The sequence below is a fragment of the Crocodylus porosus genome, unplaced genomic scaffold (assembly GCF_001723895.1).
Source record: "Crocodylus porosus isolate Cpor-Errol unplaced genomic scaffold, CroPor_comp1, whole genome shotgun sequence".
Lineage (NCBI taxonomy): Eukaryota > Metazoa > Chordata > Crocodylia > Crocodylidae > Crocodylus > Crocodylus porosus.
In genome coordinates this window covers 56,890,775-56,910,385 of record NW_017728907.1, presented here as the reverse complement: position 1 = coordinate 56,910,385, position 19,611 = coordinate 56,890,775, and the positions used below count along the sequence as shown (strand labels likewise).

Here is a 19,611-nt window from a genome sequence, read left to right as displayed (position 1 = left end):
CATCAGGTGGGTCATCAGCGGGGGATCCGAAGCTGGACCTCTGAACTAGCTTTGTTAGCCAAGATTATGGCAAACCTATCATCCTCCCAGCCTCAACTAGAGAGGGCACTGAATGAGCATAGGCTACATACTATATGTGATGACCATAGACCCAGGCAGGTAGGAGTGTTTTGTTTTCTGCGGCATTGCAGAGGAACCACTGAGAGGTAGCCATCCTCCCGTGGGCGTCAGGAGGGAGAAATGTGGATTCAGAGGATTCTTTAGGCCTAACCCACTGTATCCTCAAGACAGCCAAGCACCTGTCATCTTGGCCAGCTGGTGTTGGCCCTATTCCATTTGTCGGAGGCTGAATTGACTCATGCTCTTCTGCACTCAGAACTGTGGTCTTACGAGGAGTCCTTATTTCACCTGCGTATATATCCTTCGATATGTTTTATGGATTCACAGAAGTTTAGGGCTGGAAGGGACCTCGCGAGTTCATTGGTCCAGCCCCCCTGCCCTGGGCAGAAAATACTCTGGGGTCAAATAACCCCAGCAAAGTGTGCATCCAGTCTCCTTTTGAAGATCTCCAGGGTAGGTGCCTGCACCACCGCCACTGGGAGTCCATTCCAGAGTCTGGTCACATGAACCGTGAAGTTTTTCCTTATGTCCAGTCTGAAACCTTCTAGGAGTTCATGACCATTGCTCCTGGTTTTCCCCTGGTACACTTTGGTGAATCATTGTTCACCTAGCCCCTGATGCTCTCCCCTGACATATTTGTAAGACGCCACCAAATCCCCCCAAAGTCTTCTCTTTTCTAGGCTGAACGGTCCCATATCTGTCAGCTTTTCTTCATATGGTTTGCTCTTCAGGCCTCTAATCAACCAACTGGCTGTTCTCTGGACTCTCTCAAGCTTCTCCACTGTTACTTCTTTCATGCCTCTCATGTTGGTCAATAGATAATGACTCCTTTGAAATATGGAAGGGTCTCGTTTGTAACCCCAGGCAACACAAGATACGTTTTTGTGACTGGTCATTCTCTCTCTCCTCTCTTGCAGCATGAAGTGAGTTTTCCCCCTTGGCTCAGCTGCTCATGTACATCCTCTTGCTGACTTAGTCCTTAATTTAAAGCCATTTTAGCAGGATATATCAGTACACATGGACACTTCCAGATCAGTTATAATAGCAGCAGTGTAGCTTAGGTAAAACACCATTGTGATAAGAAATAAGTTCCTGCCTTTTATCTCTTCCTATCATCCTGTTAATTAAATTGAAGCTCTTTAGATATATTGACTTTTTTTCAGCTTTTCATTGTGAAACCAAGGTAGGAGGAATTAAGGGAGTAATGATTGTGGCCAAACAGATGGCAAAGTTTCACAGACACTAATTCCTGCTGGGCAAGTTTTGTCCTAAGGATTTACAAAGCAGCCAGTGGTCAAGCAACACCTGCTTATAAATATTTTATGTTTCACATGGTTTTCAAGGCTAGGTAAATGGAGTGGTGGGCTCCGAAATCGAATAATGAGAATATGTCAGAAACAGTGTCCTCATATCTAAATAACAGAAAGCAAAAGCATCTGAGATTATGTTGTACGTTAGTTAAAAAGAGGTACTTTCAGAACAAAGCTGCTACTGCCGAAGAAAACTCTCCCTCTAAGCATCTTTGTGAGTAAAGAGCAGGGCTGTGTGAAATGGCACCGATCCGTTTCGACTTGCGTTTTGAGGTTTCGACGGAGCAGCGTTTCATTTTGAATTTCGTTTCGATTCGAAACTGCTGTTCCATTTCATTTTGTCGAAACGGTGGCACTGTTTCGACGCTGTTTTGACATTTCACCAATAGGCTATAATGGGGAAGCTCGAAACAGCCTCTCTTATCCGGCAGGCAGATCAAGGGCCCACAACCCCGGGAGGGTTGCAGGTCCTCCTGGGGTTGTGGGCCCCTGATCTGCCTGCCGGATGAGGGAGAGAAGCCAGGTGCTGCCTCCTGGGACTGTGGAGCTGGAGAAGGGAACTGAGCTCGCTCTCTCAGTTCCCCTCCCCAGCCCTACGACCGCACTGGGGAAGGCAGCTTAGCGCAGCTACAGTCGTAGCGCTCGGGAGGGAAACTCGGCTCAGCTGAGCTGTGTTGCCTTCCCTGGCTTCATAGAGCTGGGGAGGGGAACTGAGTGATTGGGCTCAGTTCCCTTCCCCAGCCCAACCAATCCTAGCACTGGGGAGGGGAACTGAGCGATCAGGCTCAGTTCCCTTCTCCTGTGCTGCAGCCCAGCCGCCGGAGGCAGGGAGAGCCAGGCCTGTGCTCCCTGCCCAGCCGAGTCACATGAGGCTGTGGAGCTGCTGGGAATTCAGCCCTGGTTCTCCCGTGTCTCCCACCACCTGGCTGCTTCAAAACTCAAAATGTTTGGAAACTTCCAAAACATTTCAACTAGCCTCATTTTGTTTCGAGGCTGTTTTCGAATTCCTCCATTTCGATTTTGCTGTTTCGAGCTCAAAATGAGTCAAAACAGTGCCGAAATGAAACAGCCGGCAAAATTTCACACAGCCCTAGTAAAGAGTTACAGATTTTATTCCCCTTTGCATGCTAAGCCAGTCCCCTGGAATGAGCTAACTTATTACACGCTTCCACGTGGCCTTTGTTGCATGAGAAGCAGTCCAGGATATAACCAAAGCAACAGGCAATATGCATATGCAATATGGCATATCAGCAACAAGTAAGTCAGGTCGGTCCTGTGCTTTCTGTACTAGCTTCCAGTATGCATATCAGGTTTTGTCCAAGTCTTGATCTTCAGCGTGCTCAGTGGACTCAGCATGAAAAGTCTGTGAAGCTCATAAGATAAAACCTGTGGTCAGCAGTGTCTCTCTTCGGACAATGAAACGTCCATGCAGAGGGTGACAAGGTTCCTTGCGTGAATCTGATATCTTTTATTAGACCAACTTAAATAGCTGGAAAACCAGGATTTTCTCAGGAGCCGGTCTGAGATTGTGGAATAAAAGCACCACAGGAATTAAAGCTATCACAGGTCTCACTTAAAGGCCTTGTCACATGTTAATTTGCAGCAGTTGCAAATCATTGGAATTCAGTGACCTATTGAAGTTAGCATAGGTTAGGTGGTAACCTTTGCCTGAAAGGGAACATTTCAATGCTGGGAGGGCACTTAACATGTACTAAACTGCTTAAACATGCATCTGTTCACATTTTAACTGCTCTTACTAAGTGCTAAGTTGAACGTGTGGTACCACCTGTTTCAAGAGCGAAGTGAGCCCCTTGGATCTGTCTTCACTAACACAAATATATAGTAGCATGCGCATTTAAAAAAAAGCAAAACCAAGAAAATATCCTACCTAAACAAAATGCTTCATTTCACACACAGTTGCCCCACCTGAGGAGAGAAGCAGAGGATGATTTGACTTTGAATAGGAAGGATGTTAGTCCTGCTACTTCGTGTACTGTCAGAAGGTGTTCAGATACTGTAATGACGTGGGCTGTACAAAAATCTACAATGCATAGAGTGTGATAGAAACAGAAGCTGGAAAGAGCCACTGGCTCAATGTAAGTCTTGCCCAGTTGCAGCAACTAATTAGTACAGGTAGAAAATGGGATTGTTTTTATCAAAATCTCCAATTTCAGTCATGCCTGCAGATGCTGCTGAGAATTGTGACTCCATTGTGCAAGGTGCTGTACAAATAATCAAAGACAGTTCCTGCTCGCAAGAGTTTACAGTCTAAATCAGTGGTTCTCCACCTTCCAGCCCCCCAGGCTGGCTGAGCGGTGTGGGGGCCACGCGCAGGCTGGAACCAACATGGGGCCGGTGTGCATTGTTGGCCCCCATGCACCCAGATGCCCCTGTTGCAGACCTGACTGTGATCTGGTATGCAGGGGAACATCATCCTGCTCACATGGGTTCAGAAATTTGGCAGTCAGAGAACAGCAATCCATGTTGCCACTGCTGTCCTGGTGCCAAATTGTGGACCTGTGGAAAGACCCACAGGCCGGATGACATGGCTCAGTGGGCTGGATCTGCCCCGCAGGCTGGAGGTTGAGCACCATGGCTCTAAACAGACAAGACAGTGTGGGAGAAAAGCAGGGTGATTATTATCTCTATAATACAGATGAGGAAGTGAGGACACAGAGACTGTCTTGTCCTAGGTCACACAGGGAGACTGGGGGCAGAGCCAGGGATTGAGCCTGCTTTATTGTTTCATCCTCAATGGCAGCTTATTCAAAATATATTAAAGAAATCCTAAAATAATTGCCTGCCTAGAGAGGCTGGTGTGAATGATGGGAAGCAGAGTATTTGAATTACAGTTAAGACTGTTATGAAATATTGCCTTTCTCCTCCAATGTCAGTATTGTCGTATTTATTCATACTGTGATGGAGAGCTCAATTGAGAAGAAAAAGAAAGCAGAGTGATATAGGGAACTCACTGATCATGAGCGTCCAAGCCAGGCAGTGCTGTGTTTGAGGTTCAGCTGCTGACTGACAGTGTAGTTGTTGGCAATTAATTTACCCACCCTGTATTTGCTTTCCTGCTTCCTTAAAATCAGTGTAATATCACATACCTGTCTTGTGCACAGCTGTGCATTACGGTTTAATTAGATATTGTTTGTACTTTGCTGTTGAAATAAAAGCCATTATGATTACTTGTTTTCTTTTTTCCCCACGAAAAAAATGCAGAGCATGGGACTTGCTTCACATAGTGGTAAGCATACTGTGTTGTGCTATTGCTAAAAGGCCCTTGCCTCTGGAGTCAGTCTTCCCAGCTTAATAGCAGAATCCCAGCCTGGCCACATACAATCCACCCAGGCTTTCAGGTAGTAAGCAATGATTGTGCCTTGCTGTCATTAAATCTGTATGATAGATACCATCTTGGGTGTCATCAAGAAGGCTGCTAAGGTGATGAATAGGGTCACAGAGTTCTCTTTAACCTACAGTTTCATTTAGAACATAACTTGTGGTATTGATAATAATTTGCATTCATTACCCAGCATGCATTTCCAGATCACTGCTATTTCATAGTCCTGGAATCTGAAAGGAAAAAATGCATTTTAAAGGTAGGAGCTTTGGAGTAACCAGTGGAGGATGACGAATAAAGTCTTCCTGGTCTTTTCCCACTGCTGTAATTTTAGTCTGACTGCTCCATTTCCTATCAGTTGAAGCTGTTTAGTCTCCTGTGTCATCAGACTTCACTGCCAAGGCACCTCTTTTGAATAGACTTTACTAACCGGCAGTTGACTGAGAAAAAGAGCCAAAAATTTCAAAAGTGCTGAGCTGAAGTCAGTGCTAGCTGGAGGTGCCGGGTCCTTTTGAAAATCAGAGCACCTCTGTAAGCTTAATGAAGGTGTGTTGTAATGCAATATTAAGTGCTTCTGTTGCCATCAGCCATACCAAAGGAACTTAAATATTCATAGTTGAAAGCACTAACATATTAACACATTGTGGTCTTTGTGTTCGAGTGAAACAGCTTCCAGTGTATTACGTTTCAGTCACTTCATCGTCAAACAGAAGTCCAAATGCTGTTTAAGTGAACATTGGTCAAATCAAGATGCAAATGAGATCTTAACAAATATATGAGAGGGGGGAAAATTAAGACTTACAAATGGAAACCTTTCATATTACAGAATTTTATGGCTTAGGATCTCATAATGTGTTAGGATCAGTGGTAAATTTTATACTGCAGCATATTTAAAAGTATTCGTATCTTGGCATTTTAAATACTTTCAACGAAGCAAATAGATTTACAACTTATTGCATTAGCAATGCAGTCCTCTTGGGTTAGATTCATTTTCTCTAGTATTTCCCTTTACTAACATACTCATTCAGCCTAGCAAATGTATATGTGTAATTAAAAGATAAATATATTTCTCCTCAAATATATTCACATTTTAAACCTACCACGTTGCACAAATGATGCCTATAAAATAAGGATAAGGTAAAGCTGTAGGTGTATATATTAAAGTTTGTTAAAGTTGGTCCTTAGACTCAAAATAGTAATTTTTTTTATATTTGAAAACTGGAATCACATTTTAAAAGCACTGAGATGGTGAGAGTTTAACAAGGTTCACATGCAGGTGAATAACCATGCGAGTAATCCTCACTGAATTCCTTGTGCTACTCATATTTGGAGGTGCTTTGCTAAATGGAGGCTATATTGAAGAACTGAAACCAACATAAGGCCTTTGACTCTCCTCTGCCCCCCCAGGTTAATGATGCCAATTTACGTGAAGTTTGTACTTTATAAATATACCATGTAACAGACAAGAATATCACCGAGATTGCAAATGAAAAGAGGTATTGTTAAGGCCAGTGTGGTACCACCATGACAGAAGTAAAAATGTGATACTTCCCAGCTTTGGGGGCATCACCTCGAGAGATCCAGAAAAGGACAGCAATGTACCAACCCGAGAGTCAGGCATCAACTCAAAATAATTCATTCTGAAACTTGATATTTTTCTTGACTTTTGTGAGAATTTCGGATCAAAGGAAATAATCTGTGCTGTCCTTTTGTCAAGTGTTCCTTAATTTGGAGTCTGTTTTAGCATTGATTCCAACCAACAATAACGTATAGAAAATTATAACTCTGGGAATTAACTTTTTCAAAGTAAAGTTGAACTGACTGATTAAAATGGCAGAAGGGAGTTGTTTTAGCATATGGAACGTTGTCATTTTTTTCCTTGCTCTCTTCCATAATAATTAGAGAGAGGCTCAAGGCACAACATTTGGATCTGGATCCAGATTTACAGCATTAAAGAGTTGTCCATTCTGGGATTTGGGTTTATCCCAGAAGAAAGGAAGCTCTTCAGTAACATATGCCGTTTAAAAATTTAAAAGCCAAGTTCAGACGTTGAACTCTCCAAACTCTGGAAATGTTTGAATACAGGGATTGGAGTTTTGCCTTATTAAGAGTATGCAAAACACAGTGAGTTGACTGTTCTTCAGGGTTCCTAGTTTCATAGTTGGTCGGGTCGGAAGGGACCTGAGCAGATCATCAAGTCCGACCCCCTGCCATGGGCAAGAAAGAAAGAAAGAAAGCAAGCTGGGGTCAAACGACCCCAGCCAGGTGATTATCCAGCCTCCTTTTGAAGACCCCCAGGGTAGGAGCGAGCACCACTTCCCTTGGAAGTTGGTTCCTGATCCTAGCCGCCCTGACACTGAGGCAGTGCCTCCTGATGTCTAGCCTGAATCTACTCTCGGTCAACTTATGGCCGTTATTCCTTGTTACTCCCAGTAGTGCTCAGGGGAACAGAAACTCTCCCATAGCCTGCTGGTCCCCTTGGCAAGTTTTTAGATGGTCATCAGATCCCCTTTCAGCCTTCTCTTGTGGAAGCCTCTCCTCATAGGGCCTGCCCTGCTGCCCCCTGACCATGCGAGTGGCCTCCTCTGGACCCTCTCAATGTTGTCCACGTCCCTCCTGAAGTGCGGCACCCAGAACTGGACGCAGTACTCCAGCTGCGGCCTGACCAGTGCCGCATAGAGGGGGAGGATCACCTCCTTGGGCCTGCTTGAGATACACCTGTGGATGCATGACAAGGTGTGGTTGTCCGCGTCCCCACACTGCCGGCCGATGTTCATCGTGGCATCAATGATGACTCCAAGATCCTTTCCTGCCTCTGCCCTGACGAGAAGGGAGTTCCCCAGCCTGTAGGTTTGGTGCTGGTTCTTCCTCCCCAGGTGCAGCACCTTGCACTTGTCAGTGTTGAAAGCCATCCTGTTCTCATCCACCCACCCCTGTAACCTGTCTAGGTCCAGTTGCAGCCTGTCCCCATCCTCCAGCATGCCCACTTCTCCCCACAACTTAGTGTCATCTGCGAATTTGAACAGGGTGCTTTTCACCCCCTTGTCCAAGTCACTGATGAAGATGTTGAACAGTGCGGGCCTGAGGACCGAGCCCTGGGGGACCCCACTGCCCATGTCCCTCCGGGGCGAATAAGACCCATCCACCACCACTCTCTGGGTGCAACCCTCCAGCCAGCTGGCGACCCAGCTGACTGTGTAGGCATTGACGCCACAGTCGCCTAATTTCTTAATGAGAATGGGGTGAGAGACAGTGTTGAAGGCCTTCCTAAAGGCCAGAAAGACTACGTCCAGCACAACACCTGTGTCTAAGGATTTTGTGACCTGGTCGTAGAAGGCCACCAGGTTGGTCTGACAGGACCTGCCTCAAATGAACCCATGTTGGTTGACCCTAAGCATGATCCCCCATGCTGGTCCCTTGCAGATGTGCTCCTGCATAATTTTCTCAAAGAGCTTTCCCCGGACCGAGGTAAGACTAACGGATCTGTAGTTTCCTGGGTCCTCCTTCCTCCCTTTTTTGAAAATGGGCCCTTTTCCCATCCTTCAGCACCTTGCCAGAGCACCACAAGTGCTCATAAAACCATGCCGGGGTCCCGCAATGATCGGTGATAATTCCCTCAGCACTCTGGGGTGGAGATAGTCAGGACACGTCTAGTCCCACCAGAAGTTCCCTGACTAGGTCCTCACTGACCCTAGGCCTGGGTGCACCTCCCCTGGGTCCTTTGGGGATCCCAGTGGGGGGTGGGGGGGTGCCCTGGTCCCCTTCTTAAAAAGATGGAGGCAAAGAAATTGTTAAAGGGGTTAGCTTTGTCATCTGGTGTGACCACTAGATTTCCTGTCATATCTTGCAGAGGCCCTAGGTTACCCGGTACCTTCTTTTTACCCTCTATGTATTTAAAAAAGGACTTCTTGTTATCTTTGATCGAGGATGCTAGTCCCAGTTCTATCTCTGCCTTAGCCTTCCTAATAGCCCCCCTACAGTCTTTAGCAATGGAGGTATAATCCTCCTTGGTGATGGCCCCTCCCTTGCATTGGGTGTATGCTTCCTTTTTGATGTTCCTGGATGCTTTTGGTGAGCCATGGGATATTTTGAGCTCTCTGCCCCCTTTGATCCGCATTGGGATTGTCACCCTTTGGGCTTGGAGGATCATCTCCTTAAGGAATGACCACTCCCAACTCCCCTCTCCTCTGGGACCTCAGTGTTTCCCCGGCTAGTCTCCTTACCTCCTTGAAATCCGCTCTCCTGAAGTCCAGGGTGGTTGATGTATAAGTCACATTTTTTGTACTTAGACTCCCTTGTCTGGTGCCTCTCACCTCCCTCAAAACATATATGCATGCTGAAAGTGTTGTGAAAAAGTAAAAGTGTGTTATTACTTACTGAAGTAGGTGATAATGAATAAAACACAGCAAGGAATAACAGTGCTAACATAACTGTGCACAGTTTAACTTAACAATATATAATACAGCTATCCAGTTTATATTACACTTCTATTTATCAAGAAAGTGAAAAGAGCATCGATTCTGCTTCCTGTAAATATCCTGATGCGGTTTCTTCACTTAAGGATCTCTCCTCCTGTGTAGACACTTCTTCTCTTCATCTTCCCTTTCTGAGCTAAAGCTGACAACCAAGTTTCATTATGATGAGGAGAGCAAAGAATATGTAATATTGTTTGAGCTCATTTGATGACGTGCCAGTGCAGGTTTAAAGACCAATTACCACATTTCAGATGACAAATCTGAGGAAAAAAAAGAAGATGATCATTTAATAAATTTATTATGAAGGCAAATGACTCCTACATAAATCAAACTGCCTCATTAGGGATGAAACTCAGTCAGCTAAATACAGAGGTGACAAAGGTTAACATCACAGTCACGACACCAACACTTGTGTCATTTCTTATGAGATCTCGCGAGGAGTCATTATTATGATAATATGTGGTATTTTGGGCCTAACAACTCATGTCAGAAATGACATTTGTTCATGTCACCTCTAGGTATGTCAAAAGTGGCCTAAGTGTTAGAAGAGGGGGATTATTCAATCCATATATTTGACAGTAGAAGTTTAAATTTAAATTTTGCTCTTTTTTCTCTCTATTAGGTCATGCTATCCACATATTTCCAGTTGCTTCCATGAATGCATAAGCATATTCAGGAAACTCAAAAGGCTGGTACCCTATTCTGCTGTTTTTTAAATCATATATATGCAAGAGAGCATTACTGATTATATATCAGTAATTCCCTTTCCACCTTCTCCTATATCTGAACTGCTTTTCAGTGCTATCCTTCTGTTTTTGTCTGGTATTATTCCAAAACCAGTCCTACGTGCCTTCATGCCGAAGTGGGACATCGCTATTTAGGGATCTGGTCTCCTGTTTTACAAGTTATTTTGCTCTCGTTGTATGTAAATCAAATGGATAATCAAGAAATATGAATGAGTGATTCAGCAAGGAGTTCTGCTCGGCCAGGAGTCCTGTAGCATCCGTGAAGCATTGTGTTGACTTTCTGGGTCTGTTTATTAGGGCTATCTGAAGCGTCAGTCCCCGATTCAATTCAGTGGAGATTCAGCCCGATTTGGTGGTTGAATCTCGAAATTCAAATGGAATCCGAGAACCCTTTAATCTCTCCAGATTAAATTGGAACCCTCCAAATCAATTCGGAAAGATTCAAAGATTTGGACATAAAGACAGATTTAAATGTTTTTTCTACATCCCTCCAAGTAGCAGGCGGCTCGTAAAAGCTATGATGCTGGGGTTCATGGAGTGTCCTACTGAAGCATGGGGGGGCCCCCAGCGCACTCAGCAGCAGACCCAGAAGTGGACCAGAAGCACTTCTGCGTCCACCGGGAAGCGTGCTGGGGGCCTCCCGTGTCTCCCCAGCTCAGTGACTGGTGCCTCCTGGTCTGGGGGGGCACCTGGGGTCCCCCTGTGGCTGATCGCTGAGCTGTACTTCCAGCTCACTTCCAGGTTCGCCACCAAACATGTGGAAGGCCCACCCCCACTCCTGTGGGATGCTCCATCCGCCCCAGCATTTTAGCAATCGCAAGCCATGCCTACTACCTTAAAGTATGTAGAAAACACTTTTAAAGCTGTGTCTATGGCCGAATCACTGATTCTCTGAATCAGCATTGAATCTTCAGATTTGGATTTGGCCGACTCGAATCAGGGACAGTGATCCAAATCAACAAATTGAATCACTGTCCCTGATTCGGGCCAAATCCGAATCCAGTAGGGCCCGCTTTGCACACCCCTACTGTTTATTGAGCACCTTGCAAGATCGTGGCCTGAAGTTAAGTCACTGGGGCAAGTGGCACATCTCAACTTGAAGAAAATCCCACTTACATGCTTGCAGCTTTCCCAAAAGTAATTCCATTGAGGTTGATGGGATTGCTCACTTGAGTGACAAGTTTATGAAATGTTTTCAAGTGATGTGTCTAGAGTCCTATACTTGATGTTTTAGTAGTAAGGAACACAATACACCCCTCATTGTCTTCGGCTCTTTTCTTAAGTGTTGTTTCCAAAAAGCCCAAACTTCTTCCATGCATTTTTTTTTACTCAAAAAACCCTCTGCTTTGAAAAAGGCAAGCACCCACAGCCTGTCAGTGGCCAGACTTGCACGTATTTGTTGCAATCTTTACTGGAAGTAGGTGCAAGATGCCCGCCACCTTGATTTCCAGCAGTGCTTAATATATGTTGGGATGGTAGCAAATATATTTGTGTGCACAGGGACCAGATGCTTTGGGAATCTCTGCAGCAAAAGACAGATTTCTTGGAAGGTCTAAAGATGGCAGAGAGCAACTGATAAGGTAAATGTCTGTGGCTTTCTAGTGCCTGCTGTTAGTAGAGGGCCTGGATACAGCTATGCACTGGTGTTCTTGTGCCCATCCATAGGATGGGGATGACAGTCCTCTAACTCTAGGGAGGCTGTACGGCGATAATCTATGAATGATCGTGCATTGCTGAAACGTTTCACTGAAGATGACCCTGGATGTGCATAGATGTTGATTGTGATAAAAAAATGGACATTAAAACTTAAAAAGAACCTGGTGAGAGGGGGCAGAATTTGGGGCCAGTTACAACCCTGCTTAGAGCGAAGGACAAAACATTTAGTCCGGCTGCGGGAATATTGAAGAAGACATGAGATTTAAAATCTTCTGACATGTATGTGCCTTTCCTTTGTACCCAGAGCACTGCTGTGCCTTATAACAATCTGTTCACATCTACAAACCTCTTCTGTCTTGATTTAGTTATACCTATAGCGAAAACAATCCCGTCACAGTACAGAAGCACAAACAACAGCCCACCATATGTTGTTTCTAATGATTTAGAGGAGAGGGTGGGTCTGTTGCTCTCCCAGCATATTTCTAGGGCTGGGTGCCTGTGGCACTACAGCTGTTGTGCTTTTATTCTACTCAGTATTTTCCTCTCTGCTGCTGAAGTCTGCTGCCAGGAAGCTCAGGTTGCTGTTGCTGTAACACAGTTTTGGAAATATAGTGCTTCTGTGTGGATGAAATTACTGTCACCTGTTGTACTCTGAATTATGGCAATCTTGTATAGGTATCAGTGTCAAGTGACACTGAACACCGCTACTCAAGAGCTTCGGGCTCCTTTGGCTCTTGTATTAAGCTATTTTGCTTTCACTCACACAGCAGAATCAATGCCATGCTGTTTGCTGTGAGTTGGGAAAGAGTCGCAGAGTATTGATGATTTTGATCATCACAGCATGGTAGCCCAGAAAGGTACCTAAAATCAGCAGAAATGGCCAAACCATGTCATCAGACCATTAAATAATAGTTTTATAGATTTTTTTTTAACAAATTCAGAATATCGCTCGGTCCTTTAATGGCTTCTGCTTCCATGCAGTAAAATGAAAGCCCACGATGCACAAGAGACACGTGCTGTATCTGCAGGGACAGTACAAATTGCTCTGTATTCCAGATTCCCCTCAAGTCAACATGTTATGTATAGTATGCATTGTTTTATTCAAAACATTGATGTGCCGACCACCTGAGTCTGGATTCCAGTTTGTACATTTTGGGTGAAAAATTCATGGCTACATAGAAAGCCAGCATAAGGTCAGCATTATCACTGAATTCCCTCTTAAGACCTATTTGGAGGAATTAAGCCATGTTTAAGTGGTGCATAGGCTTTGTGTAGGCCTCAGCACAAGGGTGAATTTAATCCATTAATAATTAGAAAGGAAATGCATTGGGTGTAATCCTGGCTTCATCGAAATCAATGGCAAGCTCTCATTAATTTCAGTAGGAGCAAGGTTCACCCGTTATGAGTTACTGAATGTATGCACGCATAAAATAAAATTAAAAAAAAATAAGAATTGGGATAATTAAGCAGTAAATATACATTGTTCTTTTGACAAGTGGAGTTTAATTTTTTTATAATATTTTTTGACATAGCAGTAAATATCCAGGGTACAGAATATAACAGTAATAAAGTCACAGGAATACAAGACCTCACTGTGAATCATAGGTAGCACATGTTTGCTAAGAATTGTGGGCGGACTGATTCATTTTATGTGGAATTGTCACAGTTTGTATATTAGCACAGTGCAAAGTAGTAAGGCTCTGTTGAATATTAAACATAAAACCTGTTGTGTTAAAATCATGTTGAAGGCTTGTATTAAACTGACACAAAACCAAAAAGTACCCTTGCATTCTGGAAAACCACTGACACCTCATAGAAAATAGTCTGTTTAGAGAAGAGTCTGTTTATATATATGTTATCTACTGTATTTTTCTTTGGAAAAAAATAAGCTCTTGGGTGTTTGGGAGTTCATTTTCTCCTGCTGCTTCTTTTCATTGAAGTCATCATAATCCCCTGTTTGTGACATCACAGTTACATGCTATAGAGATAATTATGATTTCACAAACTGCAGATTATGACCTTCAAACATGGAAGACACAGCAAGGAAGAAGTGATTTCTCAGTCATCATCTCAACCATCATATTTCGGTGAAAATGGCCTTACAGTTTACAAAAATAAAATCAAGAAAAGGCAGGAGAGAAGCATTCAAATATATTATCGGCTGGGTCATTTGCAAGCAGAGGAGTGTTCCTGTTCTACCATTTGCTATCTATGGATCTTTAATTTGTCTCACATAGCTTTAATGAATATGAGATTTTTTTTTTTACATTCCATATGTACTGCACTATTTGGAGAAAGCATACTGACATGATAAGAAACGGTTGCTCTTCACCAGCCCTATCATATCTTAGCACCTCACAATGTTTAACACTCCTGAGAGGGAGGGAAATGATATATATGCCCATTTCACAGATGGGAAACTAGATCACAGAGGATCTATCCACACGGTGCAATGCTTGGTTAGCCATGTAAGCTTTCACCGGTGATGTTTTATAAAAGGCCACAATTCTACCACTGATTGTGCCTAGCAGAGCTTCAGTGTCATCGGGAGTGAGGGAATGAGCATGAATGTAACACTGTAGCCCAGTGGTCACCAACCAGTAGATCTTGATCCACTGGTAGATCTTGGAGCCTCTTGTGGTAGATGTCAGAGCTTCTTGGATCCGACCTGAGGTTGGGTTGGGGCGGCTGAGTGCCTGCATGGATGCACACATCAGCCCCAGCCCAGTGGTTCAGTCCATGGGGAAGGAAGGGCCAGGGGCTAGATCGAGGCCCCCATGGTGAGGGACAGTGCTGCAGAGGCAGGAGCAGGGATAAGTTGAGTGGGGCCCTGGCCAGGTGGGACTTGCCTGCTGTGGAGGTGTGCCCCCAAATAATTTTTTCTACCTCTGCCTCGATCTGCAAGAGACTTACCTGCTGGACATGGGGGAGGTGGCAGCTGTGCATGGTAGATCTTGGCTTGCTTTGAAATGCCAAAGGTGATTTCCTGGTTTAAAAGGTTGGAGACCACTGCTGTAGCCTAGTGATTAAAGCACTCACTGGGAAGTATGTGTGCACATGGGGGCAAGGTCCTGGGTTCCGGTCTCTGCTCCAAGGGGTTTTGCTGTTTTACATGAAACAGTCATTAGCTAAAACATAGAAACACTTTTCCATCGCATAGATAGCCCTTTAATAGAGCAGGTGTCTTGTGGGATACCTTGTACTCCTTTTTTTTTTTTGCAATCCTAGATGCCCTGTGCCAACTTTCACTTACCTGAACTTTGTTTGAAATGGTGAGGTTTACAGAATTGCAGGTGAAAGGATTTGCAAGGAAGCGATATTCTTTGGCCTTAAAAGCAGCTGAATCAGCTCTTTGCAATTTGGCAGTTCAGGCAAGAATGAAGAAAGAAAGAAAACAGCCAAAATGATGCTCCCGGATTGTTTTTCGACTTGGCGTAAAGCTTCACAGAAGTAATATCAAGTGCCTGAAAGACTTTTTACTGGAGTAGGTTCTAATAAAATTATTGTGTTTGGTACTAAACTTTTGGGGGCAGGAGCTTTCTTTGTTGTGTGTCTCCGTGGTGCAGAGCATAATGGAGCCCTGACCTTGGATTGAGTTGTTTAGAGCTTGCTGCAGTGTAAGCAATTAATTATAGGTAACCCCAGTAATTAATTATTCTAGAAGAATATTAATACTTACAGGTATATGAGCAAAGGGTAAAGTGGTGTTTTCTTCCATGCAAGTCAGGTGATCTAATACACTTCAACTCTGCACAGGCCTTTCTATCAGACTGCAGGAGGAGGTCTGTGTTAGTATGTCAACTATTGTAGATTCTAGTTAGTGTTTTAACTCAGCGCTGCTAATGTTTACTTTGCTGGCTCAGGGTAGAAATTCCCATGTTTGGCATGCTCAGAAATCATTGTCCTTTTTTTGCATTTGAGACATGACTTCTTAACAACGTGATCTGTTATTGACTAATCAAACATGACCAGAACTCGAGTTAAATCAATTCCAGTTTTTATGAACTCAAAATGGAAAAACATAGACACAACTAACTGGAGAGTATAATACAGGGTGTTCTAACACCGCTAGTGTTAACATTGAGCAAAGGTTACAGTCAATGAAGATCTACATTTGGCAAAAATGGCACGGTAGGAGCATTGCTATTTTACATGATAGACAAGGGAATCGCCCCACTGTTTGTTATTATGTGCGTGGTTTTTCCTTTGAATTGTGGCAGAAGCAGCTGGTAGAGAAAACCTTTCATAATGAAGAGACTCTTGAGAGTTCCTGCAGTTGATGACTGGCAAGTAAATAGCTTTGGGTTCATACCTCAGCAGTGCATGTCTATGGCTTTGCAGGCAGATGTACTTTAGTGGAGGAAACATAAGGTCCGAGTCCTATTCCACCTACCAGGAATAAATGTAGCACTTCAGGGAAGAAAGGGACCCACCCACCTTTCACATGAACAGCTTCTCAGAATTCAAGCAGGATGGACCAGGATTGCACTTAGACATGTAGGCTAGAGACAGTTACACATAAACTGGTTTAAGTGATCAGAAACTGGTTTAAACCTGTAAGAGAAGAGAATCTCAGTGCACATTAACCAGTTTCAAAATGGCTGAAACTGGTTTAAGACAAACCTGCTTGAATGTAGTATCAGACTTAACTTATTTGGATCAAATTGGTTTATGAAACGTCTGTCCCAGACTCCTTTCTGGTTCAAGTGAATTCACAGTCCCTCAGGATCCCAGCATGCTTTCCACCTCTGGGCTGGGCCAAGCTGTGCTGTCTGCTCCAGCAGAGAAGGGTTTTGGGGGGCAGGAAGGGACTGACCCCTGGCAAACCCAAGCTGGGGCCAGAGCGGGGGGTTAAATGACCCTTCCCCCAACTATAGAGCTCCTCTGCCTGCCCTGTTAAAAAAAACCTTACTGCTGGCTGTGACAGCAGACTATAAATCCCAGAGGTACTTAGAAGCAGGAAGAGGAAGTAATGAGCAATCCTGCAGAGTCCTGCTGTTGTGAGTCTGGACTTCAAATCCCAGAGACATCAGGGGCAGCAGAATGAGGAAGTGCTGGTTACGTGTCAGAGAACCATACTCTAGCACACACCCCCGCCCCCCCAGCTTCTGGCCTGAGCCACTGCAGGCATGTGGCTGCATTTCCTGAATCAAAAGTGAATGTGTGTCCAATTGTTTCTCAGTTTAATCTCTGCAGATTAGTCTAACCTGCAAAGACTGAATTGATTCAGCCTTGGGCATTTTGACTGCCTGTCCTTAGCCCTTAGGACCACTTGATGCCTATGAGGCAGAGTTATGTCTAGCCTCAAATGTCTGCTTAATCCTCAAATGCTTAGATACTATAGGAGTGACTGATTCCTAAGAAGCCCGGGAATCAGGTAGGCTTCTTTGTATACAAAGAGAGTAAGGGGCTTTTGACATTGGGAATAGGACCTGAGTCAGTTCTGTTTTAGAAAAGGTCAGATAATCCCTTTACTCCTTTCATATATAGCCCCTGGAAGTGATATTGCCTTCCTGGCTAGAGACAAACATTACCAATAAATCAGTTTAAGTGATCAGAAACTGATTTAAACTTGTAACAGAACAGAAGTTCAGGGCACATAAACCAGTTTGAAAATGGCTGAAACTGGTTTCATAGACATTATAGACATTAGGGCTGGAAGGGACCTTGGAAGATCATCGAGTCCAGCCCCAAACCTGGTTGAATGTAGCATCAGACTTACATGATTTGGGTCAAACCAGTTTATGCAATGTCCATCCCAGACTTCTTCCTGGTTTAAGTTGAACCAGACTCCTCCAGCATCCCAACATGCTCTCCAGACTGGGCGAGACTCTCTGTTCCACAGCAGAGCTAGACCTTCCCCTCTGCTCCCACAGCAGGGAGCTCCTGCAGAGACTGAAGGCGTTTGCCTGGCTTTTTCCTGATCCCCCCTCTCCTTTCACCACTCCCTGCTAAGCAGGGATCCCCGCTCCCCTTAGCCTTACACAGACACCTCTCAGTATTAGCTAGCAGCCACATGCTGGCTATGTCTGTGCTGTGGAAGATGGGACAAAGGACAGTGGCTTAGTGGTCTTTGGAGCTAATCAACAGGTCAGCTGGTAATGTCCTTCCTTCCTTGGAACAAGCTGTTTAAGAAGAGCTTGAACGAATAAGAGATCCTTTTGTTTTTTGATGTGGTGATAAATGCTGGTAAACCCCTGCTGGCTCAGCTCGGAGGTCAAAGTGCCCTGCCAGGGCCTGGCCACAACCCCTTCAATTCAGCACTATGGAAGGAAAGAGAGGGCTGCTCTAGCACTGCCTGGCTTCTAGCCTGAGCCACTGCAGGCACATGCCTGCATTTTTTTCAGTCCGTAGAGGTTGCAAACTGATTCAGCCTAGGCAGGTTAGACTAACCTGCAAAGATTGAATCAATTTAGGCACAGGCTTCTTGAATAGCTGTCCCTAGCCCCAGTGTCTCTGTTTTCCTTCCTCCAAAATGGAGATAATAGCATTTCCCCCATTTTGGAGGTAGCCTTGAGCTGTATAGACAAAGAAAGCTAAAGTAGTAAGAGTCTGAAGTGCAAAAACATGAGGCCCATATGAAAATGAAGACAATTTAGCACTTGTTTCTAGTACTAAATTCATCCAATTTCAGTCAGACTTACAAGGCTAATCACAATTTGCCAATGCAGCATGAATTTTAAATATTTAACATTTGCAACTGCTTGTGAACAAGGTGAAGACTAATAACTATTTGCAGAAACTATTTAGTGAGTAATTTCCCATTATAAATACTTTTGGGAATGTTGTAAGCTGTTTTCAGACCATGCAAAAACAAAAGGAATGGAGAAATGATTGAGTAAATTATTTGTTTCAAATTATTTGCCTAGCATTAGCCTCTGCAGTGTTAAACCACAAGAGGCAAACTGTAGTATATTCAAAATGTTTACACAATACCAGCTGAGAACAATACAGTAGACAGTACCAAGTCACGTGTACTTGGATAATTGCTGCAATATGATGGTCTACACAAGAAATATATCTGAAAATATGCATTCAAAATTGTAATCTGAATATTTTGCTATTTGGGGAAAACTGAAATGTAGTATTCAAATACTGGCAGGCAAGTTTCTTTGGGTAGATGTGATATATTTTATTACACCAACTAAATAGTTGAAAAAATGTTCTTTGCAAGCTTTTGAGCACAAACACCCTTCTTCAGGCTTAGGGAGAGTCTGTTGGTGTTTATGTGCTCGCCTGGGTAGAATAGAAGCCAATATGCAAAAAGCAGGCCTGTGAAAATGCAAATGTGTGGCAGTGAGGATCTGAGGGAATGGGAGAGAATAAATATGAGACAGGTATGAGGGGAGGAGGAACGTAGAACTGGTGACAGAATGAAACTGGTAAAATCCAGGACGGTTACCTGGGGTTATCAGATGTCAGGCAGGTTATAACATGCCATAAATCCAATGTCTATGTTTAGTCCATGATTTTTTTTTTTGTATCCAGTAGATTTATGAAGTGAAGTTTGTAGGCTCATCTACAAAAGGTGTTTCATAAATTCCCTTTGAGAATTAGAACTGAGAGATTGGAGAGAGAGTGGTTTTCTTGAGAGAAATGTGCCCGCACGGGTGGTTGCGCGTTCCTGTCTTTGATAGATTTTCGGTGTGCGTTCCTTCTGGTACGCAGCTGTTATTTGATATCTCCTACATCAGGGGTTCCCAATGGTTTTATGCCCGGCAAACTGTGGCCCAGAGCAAGTGGCCGCAGCCTGGCAAACCACGGCCCAGCAGTCACAGCCATCCAGGTGGAAGACAGTTAAAAATACCCCCACCCCCCAGGTGGGGAGGTGGGTCAAACCCCATGCTACCATGGGCCCTGCTGCCTGGCTCTGGGGGGCCGCAGTTTGCCTGTCTGTGACCACTTCTGGTCCAGCAGCAGACCAGCGGCTGACCCACCATGGCCTGACACTGGGCAGCAGCCCA

General features: G+C 44.2%; 1 protein-coding gene and 1 long non-coding RNA gene across 3 annotated transcripts in view; one reads left to right on the top strand and one right to left on the bottom strand.

Annotated features, from left to right (window-relative positions):
- The window catches only part of DAB1 (DAB1, reelin adaptor protein), a 771,943-nt gene that overhangs the window by 367,235 nt on the left and 385,097 nt on the right, over positions 1 to 19,611 (top strand). The gene's annotated exons all lie outside the window — the stretch shown is intronic.
- LOC109307527 lies at positions 9,198 to 15,434 on the bottom strand. Its single transcript, XR_002100288.1, has 2 exons — positions 15,327 to 15,434; positions 9,198 to 9,505 (listed from the first exon to the last, which is right to left on the bottom strand). It is a non-coding gene; the product is annotated as an uncharacterized LOC109307527 (long non-coding RNA).